Raw genomic sequence first — 14,965 nt, 5'->3', positions numbered from 1 at the left:
GTAGAACATTGCTGGGCCTGTCTTTAGCTGAATACAGCCTGGTTTTAACAGGACAGACAGAGAAAAACCATGCCCTTGATGCATCATCCAACCCATAAACACACTTGTTCAATTTCCACAATTTCCCTTCTATATCGCCAGCTTCTTTAGGTGGTTTTAAAAACAATTCCCTTTGAAATTTCTCACCCTGCAAAAATGCAGCTTTTATATCAATCGATTTACATTCCCAGGAATATGTTGCTAAAAGAGCTATGAAATCCTTAAATTTACTTTTGCTGTAGTGGGGGAGTCCACTCTGATATCTTGATTACCAAATCTCTCTTCAAAACACCGAGTCACTAGTCTGGCTTTATACATGCCATCAGGGAGTACCTTTTCTGTACACATCCACCTGTGTGTTAAGGCTGCCTGTCCTCTGGCTGGTATTTCAGTGTATACACCAAATTCTATCCAACTTTCCAACTCTTTTTGTTTGGCATCCTTTATCAACTTATTTTCTAAGTTGTTAGCAGCCACAAATATTTTCCCATTACTCAAAGTGTTTTCCTCTGCTGTGTTCTTTACCATGGTGTTAATCTTTTCACACATTTAAATTCACCGTTGGCAAATTCCCCCCATTGTCAGTTAGAAATTTAGCTGATGCTCTCAGTGCGGTTCTTATCCTTTTTGTCCATTATCTTGTCCACAATAACCTTTTTGTCTTTATTGTATCTTATTGTTGACAGACTGAATCTAGTTGCCATTTCTATCAAGTGTGTAAGAGAAAAATGTTTTTGTCCTTATCCCATACTTTCAATCCATTGCTATGATTTCATTAAAGTCTCTTGCTAATGGGAGACTCATTATGGGCTGTGATGGTGTCCTCCTATTTTTTTACATATAATGCATATCTCATTAACCTCTTCTATAAATTTAGCATATTCATCATCCATTACCCCTGCATCCTTCAGTAGGATGTTTGCAGGAAACTGCCAAGGTAGTTTTAAAACAATTTGCCTTTTTTCCCTTTAACTCTTAACCCCTGATGCCATTAAGGCTTCTTTAGCATTTTGATTAAAAATGTTAGGTCTTGTTAAATAGGTACAATAATGTCCCAATTGTATGAGCTGTAAATCTATAGATTTCCAAAAAACAATTGCCTTATCGTGTTGCATATCTAATTTCATTTGACCCTTTTTCATAGATGGCTTACTCAACAGAAAGGATACCTCATTGGATACTGCATCTGTGCTAATAAAGTGGTTTACCCCAGCTAAATTACATGGAATCACCACTCTTTTTAGTGACTTTAACGTGTTGTCATCCCCAAACCTGAAGCAAGTAATACTTTCATAGTCCTTAATCCAGGTAACATTTTAACCAATCTACTGCACATACTGTGGATGTGCATCTACTGTCTAACACAGCTCAATTGAATGAGTCCACAGGTAGAACACCCATTACCAGACTAAAGATTCTGGTGACCGGTACAGTTCCTTCTGACTGATCAGTATCGTCGACTTCCCTTCCGAACGTTCGTGTCATGTGTCATTTCAAAAAGCCCTGTCATTGGTTTCATACAATTCATTGCATAATGATATTTTGAGACACATCTGAAACACTTGTTTGCTATTCCTGGTGTTCATTCTTCTGCTACAGCTACCCAATGCCTGTCACCTGTTAGAGCTGCTAAAAGTATCTCTATTCCCATTCCTTTTGTTTGTAGTTCTTCTTTCATATTGACGCTTGTGCCCCATATCTAAACATTCTTGAAATGCCGCTAGCATTGAAACTTCCTCTTTTGTGTTACCGCTGAAGGTCCCATTTGTGCCATAAAAGTGGCTGGAAATGAATGTTTCCTCAGGGATCTTTTCAAAGCTTCAGACATCTGTTCGAAAAGCATATCTCTTTCTGAGAATCTAACACCAGTTAAGACCAGGAGCCAAACCATGTTCAATGCTTTAGCACAACCCAACAACTTGAAAGCAAGCACTGAATTAGAAATCTCCAAATAGAATTTTGGCAATATTGTATATAACCTATTAAATTCTATATTATATTTTTCTATGGAATAACCGTCCATCTTTCTAGATTTATCAAAGTCTGACCATGCTTCATGTGCATTTAATTGATCATCTTTATTTTAAATCTTGTCCATAAATTTTAAGAGTTTATCCAAACCTTCCTCAGTGTCCAATTGGTGAGCCTCTAGCTCCGAAAATACTTTGCGCCCAATCCTGCTACTGATGGAAAGCGTAAGTGGCAAGGACATACCTTGCTTTTTCTTTGGTAAGGACATAACCCGTGTCCACATATCGACTTCATTCTTCCATTGGTCATAAGGCTTCGCTTCACAGAACAACCGTGATACTTTATACTTACGATTGACAGATCCAAGTGGTTATAGAATAGAAATGCTTGTTTTCATAAGAGTTAGTAGAAGGAATTTTAATGCACAGAATCATTTTAACCAATGAGAGTGTTTTTTTTCAATAGTGATATCATCAATAGACACATAACTTTATTTTATGTCAGAATGGTTCCTGAGCTTTGTCCATGGTGGATACTAGGTGAGTTGGCATGAGGGGGTAAGGGATAAGGGTGTTGTATTGGGGGCCTGTATTAGAATGAGTTGGCACCAAGTTGGCATGGGGCTATGAAGGACCATGGGATGAGTGGGGGGCATAGGCTGGTAATGGTGGTATTAGGGGCCATGGGGTGGGGGGGGGGGCGAGAAAAAGGAAATAGGGCTGTATAGGGGTTATGGGGAGCCATGGGGATGGGTGGGGGACTTGAGATGACATAGGTTGACATGAATGGGGCATGGGAAGAATGTTGGGGGGGTTGATGAGTGACGGCTAGAGGAATTTTTAAAACATTTTAATCATTTTAAAAAATATCTTCAAGAAAGTGCTGGAGCCCCGGGGCGCAGGCCTTCCACACAGCCCACCTCCTCACCCAGCAGCCTCCTCATTCCTTCCCGGTTGCCCACCCTGATTCCTAATCCAACCCACCCTCTCGGACTGAAAATCTGATGTCCAGTCAGCCACTTTTAAAGGTTGGGTTTGGGGAGCTGGGAATTCTCACAACTCTGCGCACCGAGCCCAGGAATGAAAATCTGCACCTCAGGTTGTAAATATTTCAGGAGAGTAATTAACTGGAATTCTTGGCATTGATAGACATATGTTCTCACAGGGAACCTGTACATGTTGCATGTAGTACATGTTGTAGGGATCCCACACAATGAGCAATCCATCATCTTTTATCCAGTAGTGAAAATTTTCTCAACCTCAATGCAAAATAGAAGCTTTACACAGTAGAAGCACCAACCAGACAACCAGCTGTAAAGGTTAGTTTGCTCAACTCCATGTCTAATTTTTAGATTATTATTCTTAATGGCAAAATATTGGTCAAATAAGGTATACTGGCCCTCAGGGTGGTTCTCAGATTGATGCTGCTGCTGGGTGCAGGGTATTGACAGATTTATTTCAGTCTGTGCTGCACACATACAGAAGTCAAAGATAATGAGGAGAGTCAGACTTTAATTAGTGTGCGGCATGCATGTACAGGGATGAGATGCAGTAAGGGAACTGTCAGCTTTTATCCAGCATGTGGTGTACACACACAGAAAATACAGACTATAAAGAGATAGTTTTTACCCAATGCGTGGTGTCCACGTGTAGGAGTCAGAGACAATGAGGAGACTGGCAGTTTTTATCCAGTGTGTGCAGTATATGCAAAGGAATTGTGCAGATTCATACACAGTGTGGGGGCAATCATTTTCCACTGTGTACTGTTCAAGAGCTGACGTGGAAGAGCTATACTTTAGACCAAGATGAACCATTCCTTTTCATGCTGTGTACACCACATTTTGTTAAATTAGCTTTCTTCAGAACTTCTGACCTATTGCATTTGAAATGTTTACTGATGTTGTTACTCTTTAATTTTTTATCGTGTTTTGGATCAAATTCCATTTTTCCTTCAAGGATAGCAATTTCCAAAACAGTTCACTGTGGACTTTTTATAGTGACTTCTGAAAACATTTTATTAAGTTATTATTTTCCCATATTGTGAGATTACTGGATCGGTTAACTTTTTGACTATTAATTGCATTATGTGTTATTTTCATTGGCAAAGAGGAAAAGCAACAATAATTCTCAGTACATTAACAAATATGTTTTTTTGTTCTTGTTAATGCTTATGTTGACACTGTTTGCATTCTCTCACTCAATCTTGGGATGCTTGCTAGTTTCCTGAGTTTACAAGCATTTATAAAAATAAAATGTTGCTGTCAAGGTAACAATGCACAGAATCTAACAGCTGTCAGGCTCGGGATCCATCGGTGATGCCTTACATTGTTTGTTATCTTACTGCTAAATATGAATGTAAATGATGGTACACCCAGCATGTGTGGCCCTTTTACACATCAGCAGATTGAGGTATTAGCCAAGACTCAGTAGATAGCATTCTCACCTCTAAGTTAGAAGATTGTAGGTTCAAGTCTTGTTTATGTACTCTAGCCTGAGGCTCCAGTGCAGGACTGAGGGAGATCTGCACTATTGAAGGTGCTTCCAGATGAGAGATTAAACTAAAGCCCCATCAGTCCTTGCAGGTGGTTGTAAAGGGTTCTACGGCACTATTATGAAGAAGAACTGAGGAGTTCTCCTAGTATCCTGACCAATATTTATCCCACAAACAACATCGCTAAAGCAGATTATCTGGTACTTACCTCATTGCTGTTTGTGGGAGCTTGCTGTGTGCAAAATGTCTGCTGTATTTTTATTACAACAGTGACTGCAGCTCAAAATTACTTAATGGCTGTAAAGCATATTCGGCCATCTTGAGGTTATGACATGGGCTGGATTTTACGGGGCACCGTGTTCCCGTCCCCCCCACTCCCTCTACTAAAATGTCAGCTGGAAGCCTGCCCACTTAAAAGCCAGCTGGCCCGCAAACTGTTTAAAGACCGGCATGGTGCTAACTGACTCAGGACAAATCTTCCATCCCCATCTGGGAAGGATGTCCCGCCTCAGAGAGCTGCTGGCCAATCTGATGGCCAACAGCTTTGTACTCCTGGCAGTGCCAGATTCGAGCTGTGGCCACTGTGACTACAGCCAGACCCTGCAGAAGAGGAGGTTATGGAGGCTGAACTGAAGGTAAGTCTGGGGTATCAGTAGGGCTAGGCTGGCAGGCCCCAGCAAGTGGGTGGGTGGAGGCTTCGGCGGGGGGGGGGCGGGGAGTTTGAGAAGCTTGGAGGGAAAGATTAAAGGGGGAGGTATGACCTTGTGGGGGGTGCCTCTGATAGGCACAGAGGATATGTTACCCCTCTTGCCCGAAACCAGTCGGCCCTGTAAAAGCTGTAGGGCTACCAGTTTGGCATGGCCTCTCCCTGTTGTGGGTAAAATAACAGTGGGGCAGGATAAGGCCCTTAAGTGGCCATTAATTGGCCACTTAAGACCTCAGTAGGCCAAAGGCAGGTGGCCGCCCGATGCCTCCACTGCCCCCTGTAAAATGGATGACATGTCAGGAGCGGGTGGGCAGGCCATGTGCTTCATTTTATGAAGCCCCTTGCCCTCAAACACGCCGGCAGAAGAGAATAAAATAAATGCAAGTCTATCTTTTATTTTGTGGAAGCATGTAGTCCACTTGAAATTATTTCATTTGCACTGAGGACTAGGCTGGCATTGGCAATGGCACATTTATTTTCCACCTTCATTGCTCTGGGAAAGTAATTTGATTTCTGTAACAATTATTTTAAAACTGAGTGGCTACTTCAGAGATCATTGAGAATCAACTATATTGTGTGGGACTGAAGTGGGTGTAGGAAAGTCCAACTGAAGAAGAGATAGTGATGGCAGATTCCCTTTTCTGCAAAGCATTAGTGAAACACTTGGGGTTTAATGACAATCTAGCAATTCAATCTCACATTTTTCCACGGCAGGATTGTATACCGATAACATTCGAATTTCCTAGTCTGGTAAAATAACTAATACACTACATGCCTCACTTAATCTGCTGATACGCTTATCAACAGATTAGTCAGAGCTACCTTCACTTAAGTATGTAATAATGAAGAGTACTTCAGCAGATTATATTAAAAAATATATTTATTGCAAAGCCATTGCAAAAGCAGATTCTTCACCACGCCCACATCCCATTTGTATTTTAATAGACATTGTACCTAGATCAAGGGGCTTACAGTACTTGTCAATGGGGATTTCTGTTGGTCCAGGTCCTTTGATAGACAGTAAAATATTTGGGATGAGTTCCAAACTGAACAAGAAATCTGACTTTGAGTTATTCACATGGTAAATTCTCTCTTTTTGATGTCAATTTTATTTTGGTGTGTTTTCTTCCAAACTGATGCAAACCTAGTGTTAATAAACTGTTCCAAGTTGATTTCTCAAGCAGGGCAGCAGTTGGTATAAGTGTCTTGGGCTCGGGAGAGGCTAAATCAGCCCAGGTTCCTAATCCTGATCAATATTCAGTGAGTGGAAAGCTGGAAAGTGTATATGCCGATGTCAAGTGAATAGGGAATTGGGTTTGACTATGACAATCCTGGTTGATCAGTTAGCCCACTGACCATCCATTGGTTCAGCTCACAGAATATGTATGAGGTGGTAGCAGGCTCCATTGGAACTGTACATCAGCAAGAATCAGTGCATTTGGGAAAGAAGGAATGAAAAATTGAAAAAAAAAGTGCACAATTGCATGATTTGGAGACATATCTGAGTGTTCTCAGGTTACTCCAAGAATTCTGCCCAAAGTACTCTAATAGGATACTGAGAGCAAACAAAAGTCCTACCACCATCCTGGTGAAGGATCCTTCACAGAAAGGGCAAATGGTCATGTTATGAAGTGTTTCCTCAGAAGAAAGAAAGCAAATGATGCTAACTTTCTCTTCAGTCTGATTCAATCTTTTGACTCTCCTTCTCAGAGGGGTGTCATTCTGACTTCACATATGGGTTAAGAGTTTCTGTTGAATCACTTGGGGCGTGGTGAAGATACTCACTCACTAAAATGACCCCATTTCCAGGATTTGGGATAAGTCAACAGCAGATCATAGCAGCAGCGGAGGTACTTCCACTTCAGTAACACCATTGCCGTATTTGTAACTGCCCATTAGGTTAATCTACTCTAATAATGCAAATATCATTAAGCATTTTGATTTTGGATCTCTGGAAACTCAGCTGCCTGAATAAGCCACTGTTCACTCTCTTTCAGCACTTTCTTTATTCCAAAACTGCAACCTTTTGGATCTCGGACAACTCTGTTAGGAGCTAATAAGAGGTGACCAACAAACTGATATTGTCAAAAATTGTACAATATGAAGTGCTGCAACAAACAGTGGCCGTGTGTGCTGCAAGATCAAATTCTAACCATTGAAACACAGGATTTCTGATTTTACAAACAAAATGCAATGTGTCAAGGTACAGCCTGTGGAGAGCTAGCCTCTTATCTGTCACAGTAAATGTTTGTTTTACACCAAAGTGACTCATCATAATCTCACTGCAAAGATCAGACACTGCTTATCAACTGGAGAAAAACTGAAGCAATCAAAGTCCACTTAAAAAACAGCTTTAACTTTTCTTTAGGAGATTTTTGTTTTGTACTGTGCTATGTGCACACCATATACCTGTTGGAGTGTGAGTAAGATGGGCAATAGTTGCATTTATACCCTTTCCAAATGTTAATTAAAGTATTTTTTTGATGGCAAACAGATCATGTGTAATAATGGCTGAAATTGGGCACCATGGAGGGCGGGGCGGGGGGGGGAGGGGCGTGACAATATGGCAAGGAAGCCAGAAATTGGCATGCAGTCCCGTGGGCAAAGCTGTGGAGTGGGGCGGAGGTGGGTGGGGTTTCGGACAGCCAATGAACATACTGCACACTGGCCATCCCAGTGGTGGCCAGCACTCTCCTACATGCGTGAAGAAGCCTTCAGATTTAACCAAGAGAGATTCTTAGTACACCCATTTAACCCATGCGCCTCTGTCTTTGATCCCGCAGGAGGAGAACATCAGGATCATGGAGGCTGGTGATTTAGTGGTATACCTCATGGCTTACAGAGACCAGAGAAGAAGAAGAAAAGAGCGGCGGAGACACCTGGCTTGGCAAATGGAAGAGCACCTCCCTCAAAATGAAGGGGTAGCAGGGCGTGCTGCACACGCAGCCAAAGATCCACTGTGAGTCATCGCTCGTAGGTGCCCCTCTAGACCCAGGGTCTATAGACAGCACCTGTCATTCCTGCAGGTGACTGAGAACCAGTGTCTCCAAAGACTGTGCATGTCTAGGGAACTGGTTGGTCACATTTGCCACCTGCTGCCAGATTTGCCGCCATAGGGGCATGGAGGGCATCCACTGCCAGTGGCTGTGAAAGTGACTGCTCAACTTTTACGCAGTGGCTCCTTCCAGTGCTCCAGAGGTGACATGTACAGGATCTCGCAAGACTCCACACACAAGTGTATCCACAAGGTCACAGATGCCATCTTTGCAAAGGCACAGAATTTTGCGCATTTTGCCTGGGATCAAGAAAGCCAGGAGGCAAGAGCCCTGGGATTTGTCGAGATCTCTGGTTTTTCACAGGTGCAGAGTACCATCAACTGCACTAACATGGCACTTAGATCTCCATGGCAACAAGTAGTCAGCTACATCAAAGGCTACCCACAGAGGACATGGCTGATGATGCCATGCGGCAGCCTCAGACTGCAGCAGAGCGACGGTATAACGAGGCTCAAGCCGCAAATTGGAGAAGATGATAGGCATTTTGAAAATGAGGTTCTGGTGCCTCTACAGGTCTTGTGGAGTACTGCAATACAGTCTGCACAGGGTGTCACACATCATCATCGCTTGCTGTATGCTCCACAACCTGTCGCTGCAACGGGGGCAGGACATGGCTAAATAGGAGATGGAGGAGCTGCACGTATCCTCCGATGAGGAGGACATCGAAGGAGATGACGATGGTGAGATCTTTGAAGGTGAGGATGCCAGCGATGAGGCCATCGCACTGGCCAGAGGAGGCAGGCATGCACGGGTGGCCCTTATAGTTGCGAGATTCATGGACATACGAACATATGAACATATGAACAAGGAGCAGGGATAGGCCATTCAGCCCCTTGAGCCTGCTCTGCCATTTAATAAGATCATGGCTGATCTGATAGTAACCTGAAATCTGCATCCCACCCACCCCTGATAACCTATCACCCCCTTGCTTACCAACAATCTATCCACCTCTGTCTTAAAAATATTCAAAGACTCTGCTTCCACCACCTTTTCAAGCAGAGAGTTCCAAAGACTCACAACCCTCTGAGGATGATTACGAGATGCAGTGAGGACAGTCCTGACATCTTCACCTTGCATCTGTGAACGTTCTGACTTTGACTTGTAGCTGATGGCAGCGCACATACCCTCAGTGCTCAGGCTCATGTCATGGAGACGCAGCGGATGCCCTACTTTATTCCTGGAGGATGTTGATGACATGCAATGAGGACTCTCTATAGATCTTCACATTGTCTCTGAGAATATCTGACTCCTGTCTGGCTGAGGGCAGCTCGCTTGAGCTCTGTGATCAGGGTCATATCATGGAGGTGCAGACATGAAACTTTAAATGCACCTGATCCTTTGTCCACCTTCAGCACATATTCCTTTCAGGAGCACAGCGTCACTGGTCACAGATGCTGAAGAGATGGGGACCAGCCCCACCTCAAAGGTGCTGAGAGCACACAGAGAGAATGATGGAACTCTGTGATGCCTGCCCACGACATTCTGGCAGTAATGACCAGCACCATCGAGGTGCAGGAATCAGTAATGTGCCCAGTGAGTGTGAGGCCGGACCATCTCTTTGGTCTGAAGGTTACACACTGCACAGGGAAGAGGCCCTGGACTGAGACACCTGCCTTTAACTTGTATGGGAACCAAGGTTTCACATCTGGTTGATGTGAACACTGCTCATCAGAACAAGGAGTCATAGGCAAGGAGACATTCTTGGGAATTTATTTACAATAGTGAATATTAAGTACAAATGATTAACACCCATGTCCAGGCTGCATAACTACATTTTCATAACTTTCCTAGCCCTGCCACTACATCTTGGTGCTCCCCTGATATCCACAGCAGAGGTGGAGGCAGCCTGCTGATAACTTGACGGGCGTCCTCTGGAGGGCCTGATGTTCCCGAGCTTGCCTTTGCAGCTCCAGCAACTGAGGTATAACTGAGTCCAGAGGCTCCTCATCTAACTTGGGCTCAGCAGATTTCTGGCCTTCAGCAGTCCTGGGAAGTCCATGCGCACCTGCTATGGATCAGACAGTGCGATGTGCTCACCAGATTGTAACCTCGAGGCTACTTTAGAACTAGGTCCCACTGAGGTGTGTGCCTCTGTGCTGGTGGAGGGTGTGGATGAGCGCTGTGACGGGTCTTCATTTAGGGTGTCATCAGATTCTTCTTCTGAGATGTCTTCAGGGCTTGAGTCGAGGACCTGGGTTGTGGACCCCTTGGCTGCTCCCCAGTTTTGCCTACGAAAGCAAGGAGAGATAATTAGTGCATGGCAGGGGACTGCGGAACAGGGAAACCCACTCACAGCATGGTTGTCTGATGGATGTTGCACTGCTGGATCCTCACTTGGTAGAGCACAGCCAAACTCACCGTCAGCACAGGAATGGTCCAGATCATCACCAGCCAGCTGGATGGCTCTATTTTCAAAGTCTGTGAGGACCTTGATGTTGGGCATTCCTCCCCCCGTCTGTGACCTCTCCCTTTTGTTGTGTGCCAGCTTGTCCTGCATGAATACAGATGGAGAGGGTGTAAGCAGGATGCCTGCCAGGCCAGATGATAAGTATGCCTGGCATGTGTGGATGGTGAGTGGTGCCATAGATGGGATGAGGACACAATCCGCAGGGCAGGAGAAGGTGTGTGTGAGAGAGTGAATGGTGATGTCCCTTGAACTGGCCGTGAGTGAGATCCCTGTGGATATGTCAGGGGTTTGTGAGTGTGTGAACTGAGAGTGATGAGAAGAGTGACTTACCCTGGTGGAACATAGGCAATCATTCATCCTCTTTCAGCTCTGAGTGGCCGTCCTCTTTTGTAGGACATTGGTGCTGACCACCACTGCCACCGCCTCCCATGCTTGATTGGTGACCTTGCTTGCTGGTCTTCTTCCAGAGCGGTGGTAGAGGACATCTTGGCGGACCTCCACTGTATCCAGTAGGCGCTTGAGGGAGGCATCAGTAAATCTGGGGGCAGCATGTTTCCTCCTTTTGGCAGCCATGACTTTGCAGCAGCTTCCTATCCCTTGAGGAGAGCTAGCTCTGTGCAGGGGTGGCCTTTAAATATGATACCCGGTTTAGTGAAAGCCTGAGGCGAAGGCGGGCAGGTGAATCAGCGGATGCCCCACCAGCAATCCAGCATGTTTCCCGGGAATGCATTATTAATGAGGCAAGGAACACCAGGAATGGGATGATATGGTGTGAAAACCTGTCGTTGTGGCTGGCAGGTAAAGCGTCCTTTTTCCCGCCCACTACCATACTTTGTGCAAATCTGGGATATTCCACCCTATGTCAAGTAAATTATGTGAGCCATGATTGGGGCACGGCATGGGAAAATTCCAAAAAAATAAAGCAGAGTAAATTTGGGAAAGGTGTTGGTGACTTGGAGAGGGTGCAGAGCATGTTTACTGTAGTGGCATAAGGGGTGAGTGAGATGTCAGTTATCGGGAGAATCCAGGCATGCTGGCATTTTTCACTTTGGAGTGGAGAAGGTTAAGGGCAGATTTAACACAGGTGTTCAGGATCATGAATAGTTTTGCCATAGCAATTAAGGAGAAACTGGTCCCAGGCATTTAAGGACCCAAGCAGAGTGTAAGCAGAGAACACGGATTTGGGCTAATTGACAGTGAACCAGAGATGAGTAGTTGAGACCTGGAATGTACTGCCTGGTGGAAGGAGGGGGGGATGGGCTTGGTGTGGAGGACAGGGAGACGGGGGTAGCGATAGTAAAAACAGATGCAGTGGTAACTTTCAAAAGGTAATTGGACAGATATTTGGGAAGGAATTTGCAGAACATGGGGAAAGGGGCGAGGGAGTGGCATAGACATGGTGTGCCAAATAGTTGGCTATGACTGTACCATTCTCTGATTGACAGCATTAGGGAAATAACGTTTTTCCTCTCCTCTCTGGTTGTTAATATCAAGCAGAATACCTGGACCGGCATTTAATAGAGGCAATGGGGGTTTTGCTTTCTGGCTGGAGAGTCAGTGGGAGCTCCGCGTCACCTCTTTTTGGGAAGGATCGCCAAATTATGTGCCAATCAAGCACCTTACTGGGCAGCAGTGAGCCTTCCCCAGTATCAAGGGCCCTGGGAGCGGGAGTCCAATAGGGTTGTTTTTCGGACTTCCCTCATGGCAAGTCACCCACCCACTGCTGGCAGAATGAGGCCTTTAAATGGAAATGGGCATTAATTACCCACTTAAGGGCCTCAATTGGCAGTGGGGCAGGAAAGCCATCCACGAGCCTTCCAGCCCAGGACTTAATCGGGGCAGTGGCGGGAAGGCAGTGGGGTCTCCTCCTGGCACTCTTCTATCTGATTAAATACCACCACCCCCCACTCCCGCCTTGAAACTCAGCAGGGGGGGAGGGCTTTAAATTGCACCCGTAAATGCACTTGTGGAAAGGTCTTTAAAGGCTTTAGTATTGGTATGCCTGAAAATCTTCTTATTCCCAGAGTCAGTGACTGATAGTAATAACTGATGCATATGTCTTCCTAGTAATTCACTGAATTGGAATGCTTCCTTCCCTACTGGACTACCAGGGATCAGAGTTCCTCTAAATAACTCCCAGTGTGCATTCAATCTACAATCTCAGAGCAGCACCACACACATGCATACTCTATACAAAGTGTGAATTTTCCATTTCCCACACCATTCATCAGTACTATGCCTGCATGCAAGGTTATTTAATTAATGGAAATTGTGCCAAACTAAAGAGTAGTTTTGTTCTGGGGGCTCATCTCCATCCTCTGGGGACTTTAATAAGACTTATATAAACTTCTTTAGGATATAGAGCAGCTGTTGGCGAGAATAGCCTTCATTTCACTTTGCTTTCATTATTTATGAGTATATTTGTAGAATAATTCACTGTAATGAGAGCCCTATGGACAAAATGATGCAAAAAACAAAAATGCTAACTGAACAATAAAAGATAGAACAACGTAAAAGTGTCCTACGAAGTGGATTGAAGTATCATACATAGCAACAATAATTGCGATAAACATAGATTGCTCTATTGAGTATGATCATTTTTTTTTAAAATGCATTTATATATCACCTTAACACACACTGAAAAATCTCACAGTGTTTCACATTCACTGAATAACTTTGAAATGCAATGACTGTTAATATATATACAAACACAGGGGCCATGCTATTTTCGACATGATCACCCGAAGCGAAAAAGTTGAATGAGCATTTAAACTGTTTTCATTCTAAGTTTACTTATTGAACTGGTGATGCAGTGCATAAAAACTTTGACCTTTATCCCAGGTTCAGGATTCAAGTTAAATCCACACACCAATGGATTTTGCAGCCTCTCTGTTATAAGGATTCTACATAAAATGAACTTGGGCCATCTCAATTCAGTCACTAGGTCTGCACAGAACAAAACTGCCCTGAATGGCTCTAAAGCAGCAATGTTATAGGATAGCTGGTGTGTAAAAAGGAAAAATGTCAAATAGATGCAGCAAGTGTTTTTTCCGAGGTTGGAGATGCCATACGTTTTTGCAGCATGGTTGAAAGGAATTTTTTTGCATCTAATGATATATACCTAACTTGGGTATGCATCTACCTCCTTCCCAAGACGTATAAACTTGCATGGTGGACCCATCTTGACCCATAGAACTGATTTCTTCCTAATGCGACTGCCCATGTCCAGTCTCTTCTCACCTACATCTGTGACTGTTCTAAAACTCTCCGCAACCTTACATAGTGAAACACTATGAGTTTCTAGTTTCACCATGGATGTCCAAGCTCTCTACACCCCCACCATAGAATCATTGAATGGTTACAGCACAGAAGGCCATTTGGCTTATTGTGTCCATGCTGGCTCACTGCAAGAGAAATTCACCTAGTGTCACTCCCCCACCTTCCCCCTGAAACCCTGCAATTTGTTTTCTTTTCAGATAACAATCCAGGATTGAACCTGCCTCCACCACACTCTCAGGCAGTGCATTCCAGATCCTAACCACTCACTGTGTAAAAGAGGTTTTCCTCATTTTGGCAGGACAGCCTAAGGGCTCTCCACTTCTTCCTTGAATGGCGGCTCAACCAGTCCCCAAACAACTCTGTCCTCCTCAGCATGGTTGAGCTTGTTTTCACATTGAACGACTTCTCCTTTGACTCCATTCACTTTCTCCAAATGAAAGGTGTTACTAGGAAAACCCTAGCCATACATGCCTTTTCATGGGATATGTGAAACAAACTTTACTCCAGTACAATCCAGATCCCACCCCCCTCATCTATTTTGCCAGTACGTTGATGACTGTATTGGTGCTACTTCCTACTCTCACTCTGAACTGGAAAGTTTCACCACTTTGCTTCCAATTTCCACCCTTCCTCTACCTTCACATGGTCCCACTCTTCTTTTCCATCCCTCAACTTCTCTGTCTACATTTCTGGGGATAGGCTGTCAACCAATATCTACTATAAACCCACTGACTCCCACAGATACCTTGACTACAATTCATCCCCCACTGCTTCCTGTAAGGATTCTATTCCATTCTCCCAGTTTCTCCACCTCTGTCACGTCTATTCTGATAACACCACCTTCCACATTAGTGTTTCTGATATGTCTTCCTCTTTCCTGAACTGAGGATTCCTCTCCAATGTTGACAGGGCCCTGGACTGTGTCCATTCCATTTCCCACAGTTTTGGTCTCACACCTCTCCTTCCTTCTAGAACTGGGAGAGGGTCCCCCTTGCACACCACCAGCCTTGACATTCA

General features: G+C 44.3%; 1 protein-coding gene across 5 annotated transcripts in view; it reads right to left on the bottom strand.

Moving 5' to 3' along the window:
• The window catches only part of LOC144683621 (bile acid receptor-like), a 191,150-nt gene that overhangs the window by 159,111 nt on the left and 17,074 nt on the right, over positions 1-14,965 (bottom strand). The window lies entirely within an intron of this gene.

This window comes from Cetorhinus maximus, chromosome 8, assembly GCF_964194155.1.
Source record: "Cetorhinus maximus chromosome 8, sCetMax3.hap1.1, whole genome shotgun sequence".
NCBI classification, from domain to species: Eukaryota; Metazoa; Chordata; class Chondrichthyes; order Lamniformes; family Cetorhinidae; genus Cetorhinus; species Cetorhinus maximus.
Note: the sequence above shows the minus strand (reverse complement) of the source record. Positions and strands in the feature narration are given on the sequence as shown.